The following is a 25,539-nucleotide window of genomic DNA, read 5'->3' on the forward strand; positions in this document are numbered from 1 at the left end:
CCCAGCCCCCATGAACTTATTTTTAAAATAGAAGAAAAGGAAATAAGGTGTATTATGTACATGTTCCAATATACCATAACAAATATAAACATTAGGTACTATTAACATGGATTAATAAAAAACTTAAATATATTTAATCTATGAAAGAATATCCTAGAATTAAGTTCAAATATCTATCCTGTAGTAATGAAGTTGCTATGCAATTTTGGGTAGTCACTGATTTGATATTTTTCTAATTTAGCTGCTTTGAAAATTAGGGAATGTATGCAATATAGATAAACTTTTATGCTTTTTAGTTCTAAATCACAAGTGGATATCAAAAGCTTAACAATCTCTACAGAGTTATAGTTGGAATACAACTATATATTGCAGTTTTGAGAGTAGTTCAATTCCCTATGCTGGCCGAAAATTGATTTGAATTATATAAAAATAATGATCTGCATGTAAATAAAAGGATGGAAAATTAAGAAGAATATTAATTATTAGGTGGTTAAACACTCTCACTTTAGAAAAAAATTAGGGGACATAAATTATAGCCATGTGGTAGCAAAAATAGGGGTCATGCCACAGGCATGTAAGTTAATTATTCTTTCTACAGTTGCATAATCATTATCTTTCCCAGTCTGTCACAAAAGCCTGCAAATTTCTGTGTGCATCTGTGGAAACAGTTTGCTATCACTTTTCTTTTCTTGGTAGCTTAGGACTTAAAACTACTTTGTCCAAATCTATATCACATGCCAACCTTTGCTATTATATCTGTGGCTTGTGCTGCTTAGTAGGCAGTGCTGTTGAGTAGAGCGCTGCATTGTTGTGCCTTAAATTCAAGCATCTGAAGACAGCCTTGTCTGTGTGCTACTTCGGCCACTCATCTGTGTATCACTCCATTGCTGTTGGTAATTTAGTTCTTTTAATTCTTTTTAAGATGATTTCTTTATATAGATTGTTTTTTAAAAAATTTCATATAGTAAGCTCTTGATTCTACAAAGAAATTGTGTTTAGAATGTGCTTTTATATAAAAAAAAATACCATGGAATGGTTATTACTACACAGAGATTAAAAAAGAATTGAAATATGCTGAATATGGAACCATCATAGTACCTGAAGCTAAACATGCAGATGTGAAAGGCATCTCATTAAACTTTAAGTTGGGAGCATCACATCTCTTAAACACATCATTGTTAACTGGCTATAAATATACAAAATTGAAAATGTTCCTTTTGAAATATATGTATCAAAATATGAATATTTTATTTTACTAGACAACAAAATTTGTATTTATGTAGAATGAAATAAAATGACTACCTTTTGCCTCATTTTCTTAACAAATTTGCCTGAAAACTTTATTGGGAGTAGGCATACAAATATGATTTTTAAGAGAATCTTTTGTATTTTGAGTTAAAAATGGAATATCGTTTGATTCAAATTAGACATTATTTATGTCACATTATAAAATATCAAGAGAGTAATCATTGCAGAGAGTAAAACATATCCTTTACAGAAGTGCAAAGATCTAAATTTTAAGAAGCTATTAATGCAATAAAAGATTATTTTTGGAAGTTTAATATCCATAATAAGTACGCCAGTAGTTCTTTGGTAAATATTTCTTGATTTCATAATTATAAATGTAAAGTTTTGTTATCCAGTAATTTTTTCCACAAATTAATGGATGATCATGAAAAGTAATAGCTATTTTGACTATCTCTTGTACAGTTCTTATAATATCAAACAGGACATTTTTAAATGCAGTAAAAATGCAAATTTGAATTGACAGTTTTTCTAGAGCACTTCTATTGGATCATATATCATGTAGTAAAATAAAAACGTCTAATTTCTAAATCCCTTTTAAAGTTAAAGGAGGCTTGCTATAAAAATTACATGTAATCAATATGAAGCAACTGTAAAAGTCACTGCATATGGCACCCTGCAATTTAATTTTCTCTTCATAATTGCCAGTTTTATTTTTAGAGTGCACATAAGAAATGAATGCTTTGGTATCCAAGTTACTCTATTTTATTATGATTTTAACCAAATATATAATTTCTCAAATCAATATTTTTAATGTTTCTTTTTCAGAAAAAACAAGCAAATACTTAATTTTATATAGGATTTGCCATTTTAAAAAATAACATTCCTTCTTTTACAAAGATATATGTCAATTTATAAAGGAAAACATCTTAGAAATCATCTTTACATATTAAAAATTAATCAAAAGTAAAAGTTTAAGTGTTAGTTATATATTTGTGTCCGTATATATATATATATAATTTTGCACATTTCAAATAAATACAGTGTACAGTATATCCATTCCTCATTACTCAGTAATCTGGAAAGAATATTGACATCTAAAAAGTGGAGCACTTTTAGTAATCAATTGCTAGTGAGTCACCTCACTTTACAAATGGTCTAAGGAATTATTTCCAGCTCAGTGATGCTCTGCGCTCATAATTTAGTACTGTGACAATAGTGGGCAAAGAAAACGAATATGAAAACGTAGACTCCTACCCTATGCCAAGTATTGTGTGAAAAATTCTTAGCAATGATATCAATCCTATTATTACCCAAATTTATATGAGTATTTATGTCAAATATAGTAAGATTATAAAGTTTAGATCAGAAATTTTGGGTGAGGGGAATAGGAAACAGTAATTGAAATTTCATAATCTGACATGTTTGGATATTTCCATTTAAGACACTGCTTTTCAGTGAAATTTACATTGTATATATTATATTGTAACTTTAAAAAGTTATTTGAAGTAATATCACTTATATAAATTCAGAAACATTTACTCAAAACAACAAAATGGAGGGTTTTTTTTTCAGAATTTTCTAAAAATCAAGCAGAATTATTGATGCCTATTCTGATTTTAGAAGGAAAAATCTTTCCTAAAATTCAAAGTAATAGTAATCTTACTTACAATAGAAATTTAAGATAATATTAAGATGTCTTAATAGAAGTTTTAAAAGCTACATATTTCTATCTTTATAATAGTCCCAGTTATTCAACATTTTTTTTCACATATGCCGTAGTAGTCCTTCAAATTGAGGGTGGGACACGTTCACTTCTGTTCCAGGATCATTTCCTTTTTTCCGACCTTTGTTTATTTTTACGTACACATTCTGGTCATTTCTTCTGATGTCTACTCTACTTTTAAATATTTTTAAAGCATTGTGATATTCAACAGAGAACCTATTCGTTACTTTCTAACAAAGTTCTGTTAGCATCTTTGGAATAGATTAGTCATATGTGTTGATTTTTAGATTTCTCTGTCTCTGTCTCTCTGTCTCTCTGTCTCTCTGCCTCTCTCTCTCTCTCTCTCTCTCTTTTTTCTCTCTTATATTGAGGACTTAATCAAATGTTTCCCTAGCTCCACCATTTCTCAGCGCAGTGCTTTAGGAGATTAATTGGAATTTTGTGCTGCACAATTGTTTTTATTAAAATTATTCCTTCCAGAGTCATCTGCACATCCACAGTGTTCTGTACGCCTCTGGAAACTGCTTACTATTAAAATTCTTCAACAACTTACTTTCAACCCCTTAAAATATTACATCTTAGAACTCACACCTCCGTGTAAGCTGTGCAGTCATATACAAAAGGATGACGGGTTAAGGGAACAAAGTGAGAGAACAAGAGAAAGTAGATATAATACCATCCTTTCATTTTTTAAAATGACAGTTTGCTATTTGAGGATTCATGATCACCACATTGAATATAAGCATGAGTTTCGTTTAAATCTCATTTAACATGACTTACTTATTGAACTTTGTCCCTATTGACTTCCTATTAAGTCACTCTACCTGTTGCTGTTTTTATTTCATTGCTAATTCTTGGAAATGTACCAGAGGGAGTTGGTCACTGGGGATTTCCCTTCTAGTCTTTCCTTTTGTAACTGAAATTAGCATACTACAAAGGGGACAGTTTTGACCATACAAACAGCAAGAAAATAGAGGAACCATTTCAACTTAGAAAATCATAAAAATGAAATTTCAACCCCTAGGCGTGTATTTCTCAACATAAAAATAGCAAAGTCAATACATTAAAAATACATCATCTGGATATTCTTATATACATCTTTAAAAATCTGCATGACACAAATAAAATATTTAATCATAAGCTACATCCTAAGATTGATTGCAGTTCCAATATTCCCTGCTTTAATCATAATTTACTTACATACATATACAAATAACTGAATTTGTGTATTAATTTTACAGTTTTAAGTTAATTTTCATTTATTATTTTATTTAAATCATGTTATCATAATACAAAATTATGGTACATGAGGTTAACTGACTAATTTGTTAATGATTAAATAATTGAGCATATCTAGCTTTAAGTTATGAAATTTAAATATGTTACTGCTTTTAAAAATTCTTTTTCTATTAAATAAATTTTGATACAGTTCACTTACAGTTTTTGAATTAATCTATAATAGCTAACATCATGACAAAGTATCAGTTACTGTCAGTAGGAAATAGAAAATTTTAATGTAGCACCGAGATCAAATGACGTATTGGTGTTCGATCTACATTTCTACAAGAGTACTCTAATACTAAGCAGTATCATTTTAGGAAAAATTATTTTGAAATACAGAGAAAATATATTTACTTTTGCCTTTATGCATTATTTATATCCTTACATCTTACTTTATATTTTAACATAAGCAATTCTTCCTGAAAGCATTTATGGACTTAGCTCTAGTTGTTACCGGAGTGTTTGATTTTAAAGCAAATGACATTACCTAGAGTCCACAAGGTTCTTTTATAATTGGAAGGCTTAATTTCATGATATAAAAATGTTGAATCTGGCAATAGCAATACATATTAATAAAATGATCATATTTTATAAAAACCATAAAGATGATCCCAATTCATAGACAAGTTTTATTCCTTGGAAGGGTTGTTGATTCAAGAAATATCATTCATTAATAATGGCATAATTGCTACACTGAATTTTTGTTGTTCATTGGAATTTTTTCTTTCTGCCCCTCTTCACTCCTTTTGTCATTAGGCTGTTAATGTTTTGCTTATTTGGACCAATGGTTAAGAAATAGAAAAGAGGGGGCTGGGGATTTAGTTCAGCGGCAAAGCGCTTGCCTGGCAAGCGCAAGGTCGTGAGTTCGGTTCCCGGTACCGGAAAAAAAAAACCAAAACAAACAAACAAAAAAGAAATAGCAAAGATTTAAGAGATTATGAAATATTGTCACATATTCTTTAAAGAGGTTTTAGTGAGAAGACAAGAATACGTATGATAGTGACCCCATAAGATTAAAAGGAATTGAAAAATTACTTCCACCTAATGAGTTTATAGGAATCCAGACATAATATAATGTATTACTTTGGGATTTGTGGTGATTTTTGTATCTAGCTTTAAACTATGAAATTGAAATATTTTACTGCTTGTAAAAATTCTTCATACCTATTCCACTACTAGTTATATATAAGTACAGAACAAGACAGATAATTATATAGAGTATATAGCATTTGATAATAAATAGCTATGTTTCTGGCTTAGTTGTTTAGCATATTATATTTTTTATTGTTTGGCTTTTTTATTTGCTTTTGCTTTTGTGTTTTGTAGCAGAATGTGCCTAAGTAGTCCAGGCTGGAATTCAATTGAGTATGAACTGACCTAGAACTCACAGTCATTCTGCCTCAGCCTCTGCAGCTCTGGGACCATAGAAGAGGGTACCCACTCTCAGCCTTAGTTGTTTCAGTGTGACTATTTTCCACTTGTAAAACTTGTTAACTGGAAAGTATTATGTCATTATGATTGTTAATTTTGACAAGTCAACCTGACGTGAGTAGGAACTCCTTCCGAGATTAAATTCTGGATGTATCTGTCAATAACTGACATGGAGGCCAATGAAAAGGGCAGGAAAGACCAACCTCATTCACCCAACTTATGATTGGTAGCAACAAATATGCTTGTAGGGTGGAGAGGATTAAAAGGAAAAACAGTAATTGTTCTCCTTTTGGAAGTGCTCCAGTCTTTACCATTCTGAATGGACATTAGTCTCTAGTTTCTTCAGTTTTCCAACGCAGGTTCACACAGGCAACTCTAGTGAGCCTCTAGGTCTTCAATCTGGGATGGTTAGAGTATCCTAGATTCTTCTTATTCTATACATTCTTTCATCTTGGCTGGGTAGCTACTGAATCCTCCAGCTCTTCAGCTCACAGACAGCCACTGTAGATTCTCCATTCTCTAGAGAATTCTGTCTAGCTCATATTTTATGCTAGGGGCATCCTCACGCATCTCCTGTACACAGCATCTCTTCTTTGCCTTCAGAGGAATGTCAAATGATTTATTGATCCCCATCATCCAGGTTTGGGTGTTCACAATAGGATGAATCTGAGTAACAGAATGTTTCACATGTACATATTCAATGTTCAACTACAATTTTTGACCAATAGAAAAGTCCTTTTTCAACAGAATTAGAGATATAAACAAAATATCATGACAGTCTTTAAAGTAAGTAGACCAAGTCTATTTTTATATTATGGTACTATCCTACAAATAATAAGATGGTGTGAAAACACTTTGAAAGTCACATGGACAAAGGATGTCTGCATTACAGTTGGCTTTTCATTTTCCTTTCTTAGTGAAAGTAAATTCATCTAAGTTATTTTTTAATTTAAAAACTGAACTTTTCCACTTTTGTTTCCATCTTGGAATTTTACAATGATAGTGTCAAAAAGGAAAAAATGATATATGTTTTTCATGGGAGCTACTTGGAGTATTGTGAAAAGTAAGCTTTTCAAAGATATCTGCTCAAACATTGTGCTGCAGCATTTCAGAATTGAAGGTAAGACTGTCACACTACTAGACATGGAATATTCTGATAAACATATACACAGAGATTATTCTTCACAAATCTTGTTGGTCATTCTTTTTTAGGCAAGAAAAATTGGCAAATAAAGTTAAGCTTCTCAGGTCTCATTTTATAATTGATAAAAATGCCTTAATTTGGATTTATATTTTTGAGATGTTTGATAATACAATGTAATATCATATGAAGTCTATGTTTTTAGTCTTTTCCTGAAAAATTCCTGTTTACTCACACTTTTTTCAAAAGACGAAATCTCATCCTATCTAAAACAGAATAAAACAAAAATAATTTTAAAATTTTGTCTTACATAATAAATTGTCTTACATAACTACTTACATGTTTGAATGTCCTCTTAGAGAAATAAACTTTCTACAGATAAGTTAACATAATCTTTTACTGATGATTTTTTTTCTAGATTATATATAGGAAATCATAGTCCACAGACAAGGTAAGCTATTTTATAATATTGTGTATTTGGCTATTAAGTTAATATTGTCTATTTGGATTTTAAGTTTATATTGTCTATTTGGATTTTAAGTTAATAATGTCTATTTGGATATGAAGTTCATCTAGTTATAGTAATTTTAACTTCAGAAAATTTAAACGTGTTGCAATTCTGGAGCTTATTTATCATGCCTGCTTGTATTTTTGGTATTTGTGATTGCTATTATTATTATTATTTTATTTTATTTTTTTTTTGGTTTTTCTCCGGTACCGGGAACCGAACTCAGGACTTTGCGCTTGCCAGGCAGGCGCTTTTGCCACTGAGCTAAATCCCCAGCCCCTGTGATTGCTATTATTAGTAACGCAATTTAAAAAATGTTACCAGCTTTACGATCGGATACTTATCCTAAAATATTGAAGAGAAAAAAATGTTGAAACAAAGAAATGACTTTATTTGAAAAGTTGGTGCAAGGAGAAGAGAGGAATACTCTTGTGTCAAAGCCCTTCTTGCTGTAAAGGCAACGAAGCGGAGGATTACAGAGGTGGCTAATGTGTGTCCCTGGTTAGTGAGTGCATTCTCACAGACAGTAGTCAAGATGATGCATAGCAGATCCTTACCATATGGTCTTGAGATTATTTTCAGTTCTGCAGATCTCAAAAACAAAGATCACTATTTCCTTGGCGTTATTTCCTAGGGCTATTCTTTTCCCGGATCAGGTACATTTTATACACTAGATAGCCAGAGTGTGGAAGCAGCTGCCTAAGGACCTCTTCTAAGTGCCAAACTCCCTCTACTGAGTGACTACATTTTCCAGGTAGTGAATGAAAACGTCCATAATGCTGGGTTTCAAAAGCTGTGTTACATAAAAAGGTGAATTACCGCAAATATTTTATATTCAGAAAAAAGTTCCAAATGTAATAAAATAAAATCTTAAGTAATGGAATGCACTGGGGAGAAAAAGTATATAAAGTGCCTGTAGCACATTGTACACTTCTTAATAAAGGTTAAATAAATTCATAAATATAAAGATACAAGTGACTTCTGTAGTTTAAATTGTGAAAAACTTGAGAGGTCCTATTTTCTCTTCTTTTGAGATTTTACTGCACAAGTAAATGATCAATGATTTGGGGGGGGCAGGAGATGGATACAGTGATAATAAATTAAACTTGTGTTGAACAAATATTCACACCCTCACCACACAGTCTGTCCGTATCACACATCTGAGATGTTGGCTTTGGACATAGGGCACATTAGGTCCCCGGAAATGAGAGGGGAAATGCCAGAATGCTTTCTCCTATTTATGCTTCTGACTCTTTCCAAGGTTCTAGAGATAACAAGTAAGGAGGACATCAGAATTTATGCTTTCAGGTTATATTGCGGCCACTCTAACCTTTCCACATCATTATAATTAAGAGATAAATATTTATTACTTGCCACTAAACCTTGTGGTGATATTCAAAGAAAGTTGACTGATGAAGTAAACATAGAAGAATTCAGCTAAGGTAGATGTAGTAATGACTTAAAGGAAGAGCATGTGGGTAGATGCAAAGTATTCTAGCTTTTTGGACCTTAACTTAGATAATGGGCCCATTATTCTACTTATAAATAACATATGCAACCTATTTGCATATGCATAACAGTAAAATTTACAAAAGACAGATGAGCAAGGAGAAATTTTTGAACAATACAGAAGCATTATGCTTATATATAAATCTATTTCCGATTAGCTCATATTCCTGAGAAAATAATATGTTCACATTGTATGTGTTATTCCAAATATTTTACAAAGTTTATACTTTAAAAATATTCTGAAGAGTTCAAAAATACAGATTATGTAGTTTTCCACAGAGGAAAATTGCATAAGCTTGCTTAATTGACTTCAAAAGCATTGATTTTATTCATTTCCTTTTTAGAACCATAAAATTAAACTACTAAATATGTGAATGACATTTTTAGATGATTGTTTTGCTTTTTCACATGCATATAATATTATAGAGTGTTTATTTATCTTTCTATATAAAGGCACATAATAGATTCATCTCTACTTTTTTTAAACTTTCTTATTCAAGTATTGAATTGGATGATTTTTCATTAGAGTACTTGGGACACTTTTTCATTAGGAGGCTGCAAAACTTCTGAGACATTTAGTTAAATATAAATTTAATGAAATTTCCTTAAGCTACTGTAAGATCAAGAACATCTATTTGAAAATGGAAGTTATTTTCAGATAAATTTTATGCTATTTTTGTTTTTCTTGTACAACAAATGTTTTAATAAGTTCACTATTAATTCAAATGATATTCATGAACCATAGTTTAAACATTTGTGTACAAAAACTGTACCCTGTAAATATTATCCTTGGAATCATATATTGAATGAAATATTAGAAATTAAAATAAAAATTTCCTTAGAGCTTATTAATTTAAACAATCTAGGACACTTACATTGCTACCCAAACTTAGTATAGTATTACCCAAGTTAAACATATAGATTGCACTACCCAAGTGATACATACAAATTGTGTTCAGAAGCTAATTAAAGGAAAAATTTAACAGAAAAACAGAATAACATACTGTCAGTATCTCTAGTTACGATTCAAAATCAAGTATTTTAATTTGCATTCCCTGCCATACTCAAGATTTGGCTTTGTTTGTTTTTCTGCTTTTCTATGTCAACATCTAGAACAAAACACAAGTTAAATGCCATTAAGGAAAAAATAAATCTCTCTTGTGTTTATGTTATCTTAAATATTTTAGGATGGAAAATCTGAAGAAATACATTAAGTGATGTCACTCAGTAATTCTTCTACAATTCTAAGTAATTTCTGGGTGAATGAATGTGGTGCATTATGTATAAATAAATTTTAAGTGAACATGTAACTACATTTTTGTTTTTATCCCATAAATAATGTGTCTACTTAACTTGTTCTATAGACTTCATATTTAATGGTCAAAAACACATATCTGTGCCTTATCTTTAAAGTATTTATACTATGGTTCATAAATATCATTTTAATAGTGAACTTATTAAAATGTTTCCTGCACAGGAATAATGAAAATAGCATAAAAATTTATCTAAAAATAATTTCCATTTTCAAATAGATATTAGGAAATTTACCGTAGCTTAAGGAAACTGCATTTATAATTTTTTGGTGGACTGTCAACTGGTGGTCAGCTTTTAACACCCTGCTGAACTGCACCAGCATGATGCTGAGTGTGGAGGGCCCACCTGGGGATTGTTACCAACAATATAATAAAGAGAACTGAAGAGAAAGAGGTGGTGCTGTTTGTTCTCCTGGAGAAGCTTGTCATGCTGCCTTTCCTGATATGAACTTGGATGTTCTCATTGTTGGAAGAGCTTGGGACCTGGATGTTTCTGAGGATGGCTGTGGTGCTTTTCGGGGGAGCTCTGGTTCTTACTTTGAGCATCACTTCCTGGCTCCAGAGTACAACCCTACAGCCAAGAAGGAAGAAGGCCTAGCTACTGCTCCAGCTGGCAGCAGACTTCAGCATTATCCATGTGGTGCTGGTTTTCGGCACATGCAGAATCCAAGAGTTCTGAGGTTAAAAAGGCTTCCATTCAGATTTCAGGAGATGTGTGAGGTCAGGCAGTGTTCCCCTGAGAAGGCAATATGTGAGGCTGTGAGTGTGAAGCAAGAGGAGACCCTAGAAGTTTGGAGAAGCCAGGAATGTGGATTGTCCCAGGAAACCTGCAAAGAGGGATCAGAGAAGCCCTACAAGAGAAGCCACAGGAGCTATAATCATCAGAAGTGCCATAGGGGCAGAGTCACACAAACACTTTGGAGCTCACAACTTGTCACAGATTGCTCTGGATGGTACACATGCAACAACAGGACTTAATATTTGCCCTCTTGGACTTTGGACCTGCTTTGGTCCCATTCCTTTGTATCCCCCTATTTGTAATTTTTGGAATGGAAATGTTTATCTCATAACATTGAATGTTGGAAGTGTTTAACTTTCTCTTCATTTGTACAGGGCTCACAGTTAAGAGTTTGCCTTACATCTTGGAGGAGACTTGGGACCTCCAGTGCAGGTCCCTCAGCCTGCTGGCGTAGACCCTTCATCCAGCTAACATAGACTTTCTAGCTTCCACCACTGACCTTTGGCCTTCCAAGCACAGATCTGTGAAACAGACTTTCGTAGACTTTGTCACTGGCTCTAGGCCTCCAGCTGGACTCATGCAGGACATTGCCATGCAATCCAGACCCTCAACTAAATTCTTTGGATTTTAGTGTGTGGGCAGATTTCCTCCACTCTTTTGTATTTGACTTTTTGGATGATTGTTATAAAAATAATTCTACAAATTATGTGCCCTGTATTAAATTGTTTCCCTCGCAAACTCTGACTACAATGAATCTATTACTATATTTATGATTATAGATGTACAATACAAATATAAGGAACAAATGAGAATAAATTTAGCTGTAGTAGACTTACATTTCTATAAACACTGTAGAATTCTAACGAATTTATCTTAGTGTTATAAGAACTTTTACTATTTTACCAATTTTTACTATCTATTTCCACACAATGGGACTGAAGAGTGATCCTGTGAGATCTTTAAACATCTCTTTTTCTTAGTGTGTTCAATTGCTGCACTATTTATACTTGGTTATATAGAACTTGCTTTATATTCGTGCATTTCCTCTATATTTTGCTCTCACGACCTCTTCTGTACCCATTAAAATTTTATTTAATTTTTGGTTGTGTACCATCTAACTAAAACTAATCTAGCATTACTCAAGTGGTATGAAATCCAAATACTGGATTTTCTTTAAAGTAGAAATTGTAACAATATTATAATTCCAATATTAAGAAATATTTAGGATTTATATATATATATATACTAGGTTTTTCTCACATTTACCTGGAATATGTATTTTTATGGCTATAAATGTGTAAGTTACATTTTAAGAAAAATCTTACAGCGCCACAATTATATACTGAAATATGAATGTATATACTGTAGTCAAGTATTACATTTTACTCACATAATGTTTAAGATTTTCAAATTATAGCAGATTTTTCCCATAACCCCTTACATTTTATAATTCAAAAATTTTGTTAAGAAGTACAGTAAATGTAATTTAGAATATTATACCTGGTTAGGAACATTGTAGGGTGAGTCATTTAATGTTGATAGAAAATCTCAGCAGAGATTTTTGTTTTGTTTTTAATTTTCAAGAGGAGCATTAGCTGTTCCTGACATCAGAACACCCTGCAATTAGCCATGTGGGACTCATCGGCCATTATGGTCATACTGCCGCATTCTGGCCCCAAACTATTAGATACACAGTTTAAAAACTGTAGCCATTAGGGTGTAAAATTATCATAAATAACAGGTTATGTGTAGAAAACCAAGGATGTTTTATTCACATGGAAAATAATCTTTTGTTTTAAAATCTATTTTGACACATTAGAGTTTCTTCATATGTTTATTTTGTAAATATATGTAACCAAGTAGGTTATCATTCACATAGAAAGTAACTGATTAACAGCTATTGTCGAAACTAGATATTGTTTCATGTTTACTTGGGCACATATATATCATTCAAAGTTTTCTCCTTTTGATCCAGTATAGAACATCTACCATAATACATTCAACAACCATGCAGGCCACTGTTTGTTGCATTTTTTTTTCAGATTTTGACATGTCTTGCTGAAGCAGTAAGTTAAAGTTGTCTTTGGAATTAGGACCTAATTATCCCACACAGGTGTATGCCTGTTTCTGAAATTTAATGATTTGGAAACACAAAATGGAATAGTCATCTGTAACCCTCTTTCTTGGTAAATCTGCCCACAATGGTACATCGTGCTTCTTCTGCTACCTGTGTCTTTCTTAAATTTCTTTATTTAGTTCCAAAGCTAATGACTTTTTAATCTGCAAATCCACAATATAAAGGTCTCCTATGGTGAACTGGTTTCCCTTAGTTTTTCCCCTTCCTCCTGCTTGTAAATTGGCTTCTATTAGATTAATTTATAGGATTTCATTAAAAGTAGAAGACGGCAATTGTCAGGAAATCCTATTAATCGCTCTTCAATTTCTTTTAATGCTACCACCTTGGCCAGCACACAGTCCACTTTCCAAAGCACACTACATAACAGTTTGTCAAAAATGTCCTGCCAAAGTAGAACAAAGGTGGAAGGAACTGACTATTCAGAATATTGCTAAGCATTTTGTTTTTCCTTGCACTGACTCTATAATTACCAAGTACACAGGTGCCTTATCAGTCTTCTTTTGTATGTGGGTGACTTCTACATCCAGGAGATACCAAAGAAACCAAGAAGAAATAAAAACCTTATTTCCAAAGAAGGATTTTTGAAAGTACTATCAAAATCATATATTTAATTTACTAGGATTTAAAGAAATAATTCAAACTAATGGTAAAGTTGAAATTAAAAACTATAAGAGCTCTATTCTGAAAACCACAAAATTTTGTTTAAGAATTTTAAAAAGATCTAAATAAATGGAAAGTCATCTAGATAAAAAAATAAAAATATTTAGTATTATTATGGTGATAATAATTTCCAAAGTTGTCTGCAAAGTCAATGCAAAATCTTTCAAAAACCCAGGTGGGTTTCACAGAAAGTGACTAATTTCCCTTAAAATTCTTATAGAAATGTAAGTGACCCAGGATCAATAAACCACCTTATAAATTTGTAGAATGTTAAACAGTTCATAAAACCTACATTCAAAGATGTGTTATGTACATGTACAACATCCTCACAGGGAGTGTAAATATTATGCATTGCAAGCATATACTGATAAAAAACTATAAAGTCACAATAAACAGGATCCTTTATAAGGAATGACATAAAGACCAGCAGAATAATTTATAGAAAGAAATCTTTGATTTTATACATAAAATTCACTCAAAATAATTTATAGAATGAAACATACCTGCTAAATTTATGCAAAAATACTAAGAGGAAAACAAAAAAAATACATTTTTTTGAAATTGGGTTATGCAAATTCTAATCTCATATGACATCAAAAGTATAAACATACAAAAATACATGAAGAGAAATTTGTCAAATTTAAAAACATTGGTGCTACAAATGTCATCAACAAAGAGAAAATATAATTCGCACAATAAGAAAACCACTTGAGAATCATTAATTTCATAAGAAATTTCTATCTAGAATAGAGAGAGGCCAGGGATATAGCTCAGTGGCATAGTGCCTGCCTGGTAAGTGCAAAGTCCTGCATTTGATTCCCTGTACCCCTCCCCCGAAAAAGCCATCTTAGAATATTTAAAGAGCATGTAAAATTGAATAATAAATTGACAACCCAATTCAATATACAAATAAATATTTTTCAAAGATGTTAAGTTAACGGCAATAAGTGCTGGATAAAATGTTCAACTTCGGGGCTGGGTATTTAGCTCAGCGACACAGCTCCTGCCTGGCAAGAACAAGGATGTGAGTTCAATTCCGGGTACTGGAGAAAAACAAAAAAAAAAAAAAAAAAAGTTCTACTTCGTCAGTCACAAGGTAACTTCAAATCAAAATCACAATGACATACCATTTCAAAACCATCTAGGTTGGCTGTAATAACAAAGCCACTAGTCATAAGTATTAGTAATGATGTAGAATTTCAAAATCATTATATGTAGCTGGCAAGAATATGAAATGATTCATTCACTTTGGGGAATAATCTGGTAGGTTCTCAAATGGGTAAACACAGAGTTGCTATATTAGCCAGCAATTTCATTCCAAAGTATAAAATTAAGAGACATAAAACCATATTTCTACACTAAACTTTGTACATGGATTATTATAGTAGCATTAACTATAATTATCAAAGTGAAAATTACTCAGAGGTCTGTTGATATCTCCTAATGAATGAGTAGACAAAATGTTGAATATACATCTAATGAAACAACACAAAAAGAAATGAGCTACTGATACATGTTGAAATATAGATGAACTTTGAAAACATTAGTGTAAATATATGAGATTGGCATAAAAAGGTCAGAGATTGTATCCTTCCCTTATATGTGCTTCAGTAGTACCTCTGTTCATGAATTTACTTCTTTCCACGATTCTGGTCACAAACTCAACTGGGCAAGATCTGAATCAAATTCACTGGTTAGGTTCAGTGTTGACCTTATACAGAAGTTTCATTCCATTCTCATCCAATTCAGTTTGTCACCAGAATCGTGAAAAGAAGCTGGTGAACTGAGGCATCACTGTATCTAAAATAGACAATATGTAGCTGGCTAGGCCTGGGCTTGAGCAGGTGGGGGAAGGATGGACAGTTTCTGCTAGTGTGTACAGTATTTCCTTCTGAAGAAAGGGTAACTGGATTAAAATTAGATTGCAGGCATGATTACATAGATTTATGATGACAATAAAACGTTGAATTTTACAGGTTAGTGGGTGACATTTGTGTCATATAGATCCCAGTGTAACCCATTAATACTATAAATGTATAGCATTCTTCTGAAATAGTAATAATTGTCACTTCTTTACTGTGTTTGCAGAAACCCTAGATTGTTCCATATATTAAAAATAATTTCATCATATACTGATAAGTGTATGAACAGTTACTTTATAATTCTAAAGTGAACAAAATAATTTCCACATAACTTGATTAAATCAGTTAATATGAATGTTATTTTAAAAAATCTGATATAATAAATTAGTTTTTCTATACAAAGTTCTACATATGCAATGATTTGTCATATAATTTTGAAAATTTCATTATAAACTTAGAATAGTTTTTTCCACTTCAGAGATAGATTTCCTACTTCTGGTCTCATGTATACTAGGCACCATGCACTAGACAAGTATTGAACTACTATACTAAACTTTCAGCTCTGAAAACATGATTTTTCTAAATCCCAATTTAAATTTGACAAAAACTATTGATGTTCACACATATTTTATGAAATCAGTATGTTTTGTTTTTGTTATTGTTTTGATACTGGTTATCGAACTCAGGGCCTGGAACTTGCCAGGCAGGTGCTGTGTTACAGAGCTACATCCCCAGCCTGAAAAACATATGTTTATTTCAGTTTTGTATTTTAAAAATAATTTAGAAAGCTTATTTTTCTGAAAAAGCAACTGACACTTTGGTTTGTATAATTGTTGTACTTAGAAACAAGACAGACTTCTGCATTTTACAGCATGGCATCTTCTTAATTATAATGTTTCCTTTAAAGCCAAAGCATTGTGCTTCCACTACATATGTACTCACAGAATTTGCAAACTGTTGAATCCTTGTTTTTGGTATCATAGGTGTTTGCGGCGATAATTTACAAAAGCAATACAATTTGCTTCCTAAAATTACTCAAACTATTAAGAGCTAATGGGTGCTCCAAATCTTTAGGCTTTAATTACAAAACATAGTTTATTACTCAACATTCACGTCCTCAGTACTAGAGATCACTCTAACAAATTTTATATAATTGTACTTGTGAGTAAATACTTACCATAAACACTGCTAAATAACATTTTTAGAGGATTATATAGGTATATATGCTTTTTATAACAACACATTTGCAAGATCCTGATGATCTTGGTAAATACAGGCACATATATGATTACTAAAAATCAATTAAATATTTTCTATGAACTGCGTAATATCCAGATAACCACTTTTTGTTCAAAATTCATTTATATGGAAAGGCTGTCATATTTAAGAATCAGTGTGTCAGAAACCCTGTAAGGTTCTAATATGGTAATCCAACTTCTGTCTGGTGTTTAATAAACTATTTAAGATTTGTCTCATTTATTTTATTGTCAGATTTATAGAGTGCCCAAAGAGTGTTCCACAGTCATTGGAAGAAATTCTTATGTCTAGTCAGAGAAGGCTAAATGAAGTCAAGCAATGGAAATGACAGAAACCATGCTTCATTCAGGGGAAGAGTAGTTTATGAGAATCCAAGAAACAGAAAGTTCCAATGATTCAAGGGCCAGAGATAAAAATTAGTGTTATGAAAAATCAGATAAAAATATTCCTTGTTGTGATAGATTTTCATTCTGCTGTATTGGGAAGCCATTAAATTATTGTAATCAGCAATGTCACACTATCCAGTTATCCATTAAAATTTATTGTTTTAGTAGGAAGTATGAAAATATCAAAAGAGAAATAAGACTATAAACTCAACTACCAAGTGTGAGCATATAGCAAAAAAAACAAACAAGAGAGGACAAAGGTGTGAACTATGCAATGCCAATAAGATAAGAAGGAATTTCTCACAGATATTCAAGAAATCAAACTACTTCAAAATGTGAAACACAGTAGTATCACTGAGTGTAAAATCTCTCCCACACAGAAAGGACACTTGAAGAAAGCCAGTCCACTGGGGCAAGGAGAGAATTTTTGAGTGGGCTATTTTGAATTTCCAGTTGGTTAACCAAGAATTTTGAAAAGTGCTCTGAGTTTCATGAAGGCAATGTGGGCTGGAAGCATCTGGTTAGCAAAAAAGGTAGAGAAGAGCCACTAAAGAAGATCTCCTCAGGTAACAGAAGATAATGGAGTAAGTAAGCGAAACGAGTGAATTCAAAACTCATTCTACCCATAACTACTCCACTGCCAGTTCTAGTCTTCACCTTACCTCTAAAGGACAAATCAAGCATATGATAAAAGTAACATTGCAGCAGTTTACTAGACAGCAAGTACTTATTCATTAAACAAAGAGAGGAAAGTAAAGACCCACTGAGGTAGAAGCAATGGTTTGGCATATTTTCAGGTATAGTCATCCATCGAAATCTTAAGATTGAGGAAAGGATGGAAATATTGAGTAACTAGTGAAATTTCATTACATCTGAAAAGGATTGGATTTTTTCAAATATGATAGGAAGGATGACATTTTCCAGAGCTGTGTTTAGGAATAACCCAAAACCTTTGAAAATAACCAGGTAATAGCTATCTGAGGAAAAGAGGATAATTTTGTACAAGAGCTTGAATACTAAAGGAAGGAAAAGTATAAAAAATTAGGAGACCATAAATGCACTAAGGACATTTTATTTTATTTTAATTTTTTTTTTTTACTAAGGACATTTCATATGCTAAGATGGAAATACTAATATTTTAATGTAAGAAAACGCCGAAAAAGAGTGATGAATCCAAAATTCTAATTCAATAAAAAGAGAACATTACCTAATAGTCAAAGAGTAGAAATCAATTGGGAAAGAGAGACAACTCTTCAGGAAGGTAAATAAAATGAAAAAACCTTAATGAAAACTTTGTTAAAATAATCTGTTACTGAATGTAATTATGGCACATATATCTACTATCCATAACATTTTCCATGCAAAATTCATTTTGCATCTTATACATAAGATTTTGTCTATATTTACTTCTTTTAATGAGTATGCTTATGGTAAAACAGCGGTAATAAGGTTTTCTTTGAAGCCAGTGATTTTTATACTTTCAAGTGTATTGGAGAACAAGTTAGGGACATTTTAAAACATTTAAAATCTTGAAACTTCAAAAGATCAAACCATAAGTGAAATTTTTTTTTGTCAAAACATTACTGCTTAGTTAAGGCCATTTTTCAAACCACTTTTAGTTGAAATCTATTCAGAAAAATTAGTTACAAAGGATGGCATTTTGACCAAACCATCAAAAAGTGTTTTCCTATCACAGTTTGAATATTGGCAAGTACAAAGTTCTCCCTCCTTCCTTCCTGTTTCCCTTTCCCTGGCCCTCCCTCCACCCTCCTCTCTTTATGAATTATAAGTACATCAAAGTTTTTACTCCAATTATGGTATATTTCTAACATGTTTCAGAAGCTACTTTATTTATCTATAATATAATACTTCAATGGAAGCCATGTAGAATTGATACAGTGTTTATTTTCTATATGCCTGAATACCATAATTTTCTTATATTGCATGAAAAAATGATTGATATGTCTCTTTGAAGTAATATATTTATTTTTTTATTTTATTTTAAAGAGAGTTGTAAATGAGAAACAAACAAACAAAGAAGATAGAGCAGTAGCAGCATACCAGTATCACAAACATAAACAAATCAAAGCAAGAACATTTCAAGTGATACAGAGTCTCAAGACAAAATAATACGAATCAACAGTGGTCGTTACATTAGATATTGCTATCCTCAACTACATTGCTCAGATTACCAGATGTAAGAATGAGAGATTGCTCACATCATTATAGGAAATAAGAAAATAATTCTTCGATAAAACAATAGAAATAGTGCAGAGTTTCACTAGACAAGATGGTAGGAGTTCACCATTGCAATTCCATTGATTGTACATGCTTGTGTCTGGTGGTCTGAGCAACTGATTTAAAGGTAATCATATATTTATTTAATACATCATGATGCATAACATTATCCCTCCTGAGGTTAGATTGTAGATTTTAATTTACATTTTATCAAGTTAATGGCAAACAAAACAAATGACAGTAGAATGAAGGAATTATTTGTACATATATCCCACTGTAGTAATCTACCTCCCAACTAATTGATCCTCTAACTTTAGTTAATCTTTCATTGAATTTAAAGTATATTCATAGTGAGATACTAACTGTATCACAAATTCTGTGCATGCAGGTAGAAGGGAAAGAAGAGTAAGATTTTCCTATTAATTTGTGGACTTTACAACGTATATGGATCACAGGCCAAGAATTTTCAAGTTTTATCTAAGAAATGTAAAATAATAGCACATCAAAAATCAGGAGATTGGATTAGGCTCTCTCATTTTTATTGAATTTTAAAAACTCTAATTTATATATCTTATCAACTCAACAGTACAATAAATTTTAGTAGTAATTCACTTTTCAAGTACTACCAAAATCTGAAAGCATTCTAAGATTTTTTTAGTTTAAAAATGTTTAGCCAAAAATTAATTTAGGTAAATTATTTTGAAACAGCTCAATGCACTTTAAGTAACATAACCTAAACTATAAACAAATGAGCTTTTAAATATATATTATCTTATATTTAGTAATGTAATTATTATATTTTAAAATATTTTATACAAAATAGCTGTTATGTATGGAATGAGAGCAAGTAATATATCAAGGGGTTAAATTCCCATAATGCAAAATGCTTTTGAATTATTTTTATCATAAAGTTCACGTCCCTTTTTAATATATATAGCAGGATGCTTTGGGAATGACATTGTTAATCTTTGAGAGTTTCTGTTGCTTTTACACTTGGTTAGGAACGTTAAGGAAATAACAAATAATCACTTGGAGGATTTATTAATGCCATTAACCTTTAAAAGCCACTCCCCAAATCCCAAGATTGTATATAATTAATATAATAAAATTTGTAGTTAAATGTGCATTTACTCTCAATCTGTTTGTTAAAATAACATTAAATAATATTATTTTTAATAGCTATGATGTTAAACAAAGGTTTGTAGGCATTTATACTTTGATTGCTGTGCAGAGCAGATCCTTCTTTACTCAAGAATTTTATCAGTTTGTTACCTTTCAGTTTTAATGAATATAGTCTTTGTATCAATGCTTTGTTTCCTAGAGAATGTGTTCATTTTATATTCTTATTGTTGTTTTGGCAGATTGACAGCTTCTTAGCTTGCCATCTGCCTGTCTTTAAATATATGCAGAGGCAATCAGCAGGAATATGTAACCAAAAATATGGGCCATGTTGAAAAGGATATATGTGTATATATATATGTATACATATATATACACACATATACATATATACGCAATATACTGGAACATAGAATAAAAGCAACTGTAGAAATTAACTAAATAGTTAAGATACAATGATGTTTGGAGCCTTGAAATACTTTACAATGAAAATAGTGCACAGTTAATATTGTCATCGATGCACTAGTATCACATAAGTGAATGGGTGTTTGTGTTAAAATATAGAAAATGACCTTCCTATAAGGTATTTTAATATCCTAGGAGACAGAAAAGTACATTAATAACATGTTCATGTTTAGAGTCAGAGTTATTGATAATCAAAATTGATGAGTGCTGGCTTTCAAGTGTTTTTTTAAAGACAGGTAAAGAGATTCAAAATTTTATAAGGAATTGACAAAAAGTTACTGTGTAATATACAGCTGTGTGGGGAAAGGGAAATAATTCACAGTCCATCTTTTGTTCCTCTCTCATACACCTCATATATGCATGAGTAAGTAAGAAATTAGAGCAAGAGAGAGAGAGAGAATTAATATATGAATATGTATGTGCTTATATACTACAATAGATACCACTGAGGTATCTGAGGAATATTATTTGACTCTTTTATAGTCAGTAAACTTTAAAATACTGGATTTATTTTTAAAGGTCATTTATCTCACACTCTGCTTTGCTATTCATCCCTCCCAGTGACTGGTTCTATCTATCAAAATCTTTCTAATAAGCTTCACCTTTCAACTTTAGAGAACAGCTTGACATTTCTGGTAGATACCAATTTTCTCCAAAATCCTGTTTTCATAGATTGAATGGGACAGGTGACTCTTCTCAGTGCTCTTTTGAGTAAATGTGGTGAGCTACTATTGAGAAGAAAATAACACAAAACAATTTATGTGTGTGGCTTCAGAAATCATTGTCCTTTGCTTCAAGGCTGGTGACATCTGATGGCCTAGCCACTGTGTTTTCCCAATATTTTATGTCAACAGAAAATAGAATGCAAACCCTGGCAATATGCACTATCTCCCCTCAGTAGACTGTATTAATTTAGCAATGTAAATATACACATATCCTCCTGGGATTTTTTTTTCATTCCTATTAATTTTTACTTCACATAGATCTGAATACCAAATTTTTTCCCCACCTTCCTCCTCCATAATTAGGTAATTTTACAGCAATGAGAGCTGAGGCGTAGTGAATTTTTTTTCTCCCCAGTATTTTCCATATTGCCACTACTCAGAGATTTAGTCATATTGCTAAAAGTAAAAAATTACTCCATTGTGACAGATGGGTAAAACAAAGCTTAGAATGTTCTATATTGGCTTCAGTTGGTAGACTGAGCAAGAGCTCAGAAAAGCAGAGCTTCATTTGAAATCTGTGTTAGATTTTTTATTTTGACAAAATACTTAGATAAACTATTTAAAGGAGGAAATATGTATTTTTTGGCTCACAGTTTCAAAGGGTTCAGCCTGTGATAGCTTGATGTCATCGTGTTAGGGCCAGGGAGAAGTCACAGTAAGTGGAGGAGAGGGCATGGCAGAGGAAACAAATCACCTCATAGCAGCTGAGAAACAAAGGACACAGAGCAAGGGGCCTGGGTCCCCATACCCGCTTAACAGGCACGTCCCATGACTTCTTTCATGAGGCTATACCTCCTATCATTTCCATCACCTCCCAATAGAACCACAGGAGGGTGAGCAAGCCTTTAAGACATGAGCTTTTGAGGGAGGACCAGACCCAACTATAAATCAATATGTGAACTTTAGTACAGTTATGAAATCGTTTTCTCTGTTTCACACTTTGGGATTTTAAGCAATCACAAAATTGACAAATTTCTTGGCATATTTGAGCAGAGAGTCCTTTGAAATATTCATTTCATTTCAGGATGCTTGAACTATCATCTTTGCGTGGAAGATAGTATATGGATTGAGGAAGGATAAAGCTTTTGAACATAATACCTTACTGAGGGAATGGCTGTACCACTTTCCTACAGTATTAACTCTTTTATAATAAAAATAAAGTGTTAACTTTATTTCAAATGTTATCAGAGTGAGTATATATATACATACATATATGCCTTTGACTATAATATGAAAGTTTATGTGTATTTATATATAAATATATGTATAAATATATACATGCATCTTATGACTACAATCTGTCTCTTTTTTATGAAACATCCAAAAAAATAGGCTGCAGAAATCTAAAAAATATCATCTAGATTAGTATGTATTCATAAAATTCCAAGTAGCTTCCAAACATATATCCTATTTTTATACTATCCTAAAAATTCTCCTTGTAACCTCAGTAAAATAGCACGTAGTTACATTCCCCTGCATTGAAGGTAACAAGTTCATTGTCACATCTGAGTGTATGTACAGTGACGAACACTAGGCACATACTAATAGTAATGACTATATTACATAGAAATTGTGACCTTTGTTCAAGTTATCCCTGGATTTCAGAATTTTGATCTTCACTTTATAGGATATATAGATTAATATATAAAATTACAAGCATTACTGTAATTCTAAGTGATGTTACAAGAATATTACTTTTACTAAAAAGAATGCAATATTAATATTTTAGTTGGTTAAAAAGAAGTCATTGCATTCTCAATAATATTTGTCTTTTCAGTAAATATTTGTTATAGTTTTTGAGAAAATAGATTTATTTTCAGTTCAAAAATCAATAAAATGATAGCCAGTTTAAGTAAAAAGTATTCTTTCTCTCTGAGTGGGAAGGATCGAGTTCTGCATTGTTTTTCTGTAGAGCTAGTTAAGGAGCTACTAGTATCTGCAGTAGTGGTGACTTGGCAAGCTCTAGGGAGCCCTTCCCAGTCCTCATCGCAGCCCAGGCAGTTTATGTTTGTAATCCCATGGACAACTTATTGGAATTCTAATGCGTTCATTCCAATCTACCACTTCCAGTGCAACCCATGGTGAGAATAAAGACATTAGACATATTTGCAGTTATGGGGAGCTAAGAGGTCCTAAGTCCAGCCATGATGATGGCCATCCAGAACAGAGGCCTTCACCCAAGGCCAAACCCAGCTTTTATTCATTCATGAAGAAATGAGTAGCTTGAGGTTGAGTGATTGTAAACCATGGGAAGTAGATGAGTGCCATGAGCTGGGCTAGGTAGGAGGCCTGAAATCACCTCTGCAAATGCAGGGAGAAGAATACATAGAAAGAATAACCTGCATAAAGCAATTGAGATAATATCTAAGGTTTTGGGGTTGGTGCTTCAGCTCTGATGTGTAATGTTTGCAGCCCCAGGAAGTCAGAGCCTCTATCCCAAGGCTCAATCCCAGCTGACAGTGTGGAGCATTGGCTCACACATCCCACCTCACTCGAAGGAGCATGGGCTGTCTGAGGAAACAAACCTGCCATCTCCAAAGATCACCATCAGCACCTTGGCTATGCCAACATGTATTGCTTAAAGCCAGCTGAAGGGATAAAAAGAGTCCCAGACAGTTCTGTACATATCAATACATGGAAATAGGGTCAGTTTCAGCCAAAAGGGAGACAACTACTCCTCTTTCAAGGAGAGTCACCTAGGTGGTCCTCCACAGTAACCCCTATATATCCCACAAAAGGAATAGAGCAAAGTTCAGTGAGAGTAAGAATTAGCATTTTACCAGAAACTCCGGACTTACTCATTGTCTAAAGATTTCCATGGCAGAAATTAGATAGAAGTTACCACTGTCCATGACAGTCTTTCAAAGCTCTGGGTAAATCAGCTGTTACTTCTATTGGGTATGGCAATAGTAAAAAAATAAAGTCGCTTATAAGCATTTTACTTGGGTTTACACTCAAACTCATATTTAAAATAAGCAACATCAATACAATCACAGGCAAGTAGGACTCTTGATTTTGGTGGTGTTGGAAATTGAAACCAAATTGTTTCTTTCAGCTCTTTGAAATACATAATAAATTACTATTATTTACAGTTAACCTGCTATACAATTGCTTGACAGAAACTACTAGCTCCTATTTAACTGTAATTTAGTACCATTGGCCGGTCCGTACCTTTTGTGCTCTTTATTTTCTCCAGCCTCTTGTAATCACCAATATACTCTCAACTTCTATAAAATTAGCTTTTAGATTCTACATATTAGTAATATCATGTGGAACTTGTCTTACAATGACTGGATTATTTTAACATAAGGAAGTGAATTTTACCCATGTTATTATTATTGCTTTAATTAAATGCTTATATTAGATAATTTTTATACATCACTGAAGTGAACATAAACCTATCAAAATATGTATGTGCATAATGATAAAAATATTTAGTGCAAAAAGCCAAAGTAAGGCATAAGAAATATATTAAGAGAAAGTTCTAATTACCACATATATTAGTCAAAATTCTCCAGAGAAACAGGAACAATGGTGCCTTTCATATATTTAGATTTCAAGAAACTGACTCATACAGTTATGGAGGTTGACTGTTTCCATGACCTCCATTTTACAAGCGACAGACTCAAAGAGTTAAGGTATAGCTGAAAACAGCCAAGCTCAAGATCCAAGAAGAGCTTGTATTTCTGGACAAGTCTGAAAGGAGCCAAAAAACTGATGCCCCAACCAGATGTCAATCAAGTACTAGAATTTCTGTGTTAGTTTGAGAAGGTCACTGGTTTTGTTCTATTCCTACC

The 25,539-nt window shown here is 32.3% G+C and overlaps 1 long non-coding RNA gene across 1 annotated transcript in view; it reads left to right on the top strand.

Annotated features, from left to right (window-relative positions):
- Positions 1–6,692: 6,692 nt before the first annotated feature.
- LOC102028926 overlaps positions 6,693–25,539 on the top strand; it is a 31,295-nt gene continuing 12,448 nt past the window's right edge. Inside the window, exons 1-2 of the long non-coding RNA XR_259333.2 lie at positions 6,693–6,803; positions 7,243–7,275. This is a non-coding gene — a long non-coding RNA (uncharacterized LOC102028926). The remainder of the gene's footprint in view (positions 6,804–7,242; positions 7,276–25,539) is intronic.

Source organism: Chinchilla lanigera, unplaced genomic scaffold, assembly GCF_000276665.1.
Source record: "Chinchilla lanigera isolate Chin_1 unplaced genomic scaffold, ChiLan1.0 scaffold00003, whole genome shotgun sequence".
Classification (NCBI taxonomy): Eukaryota; Metazoa; Chordata; class Mammalia; order Rodentia; family Chinchillidae; genus Chinchilla; species Chinchilla lanigera.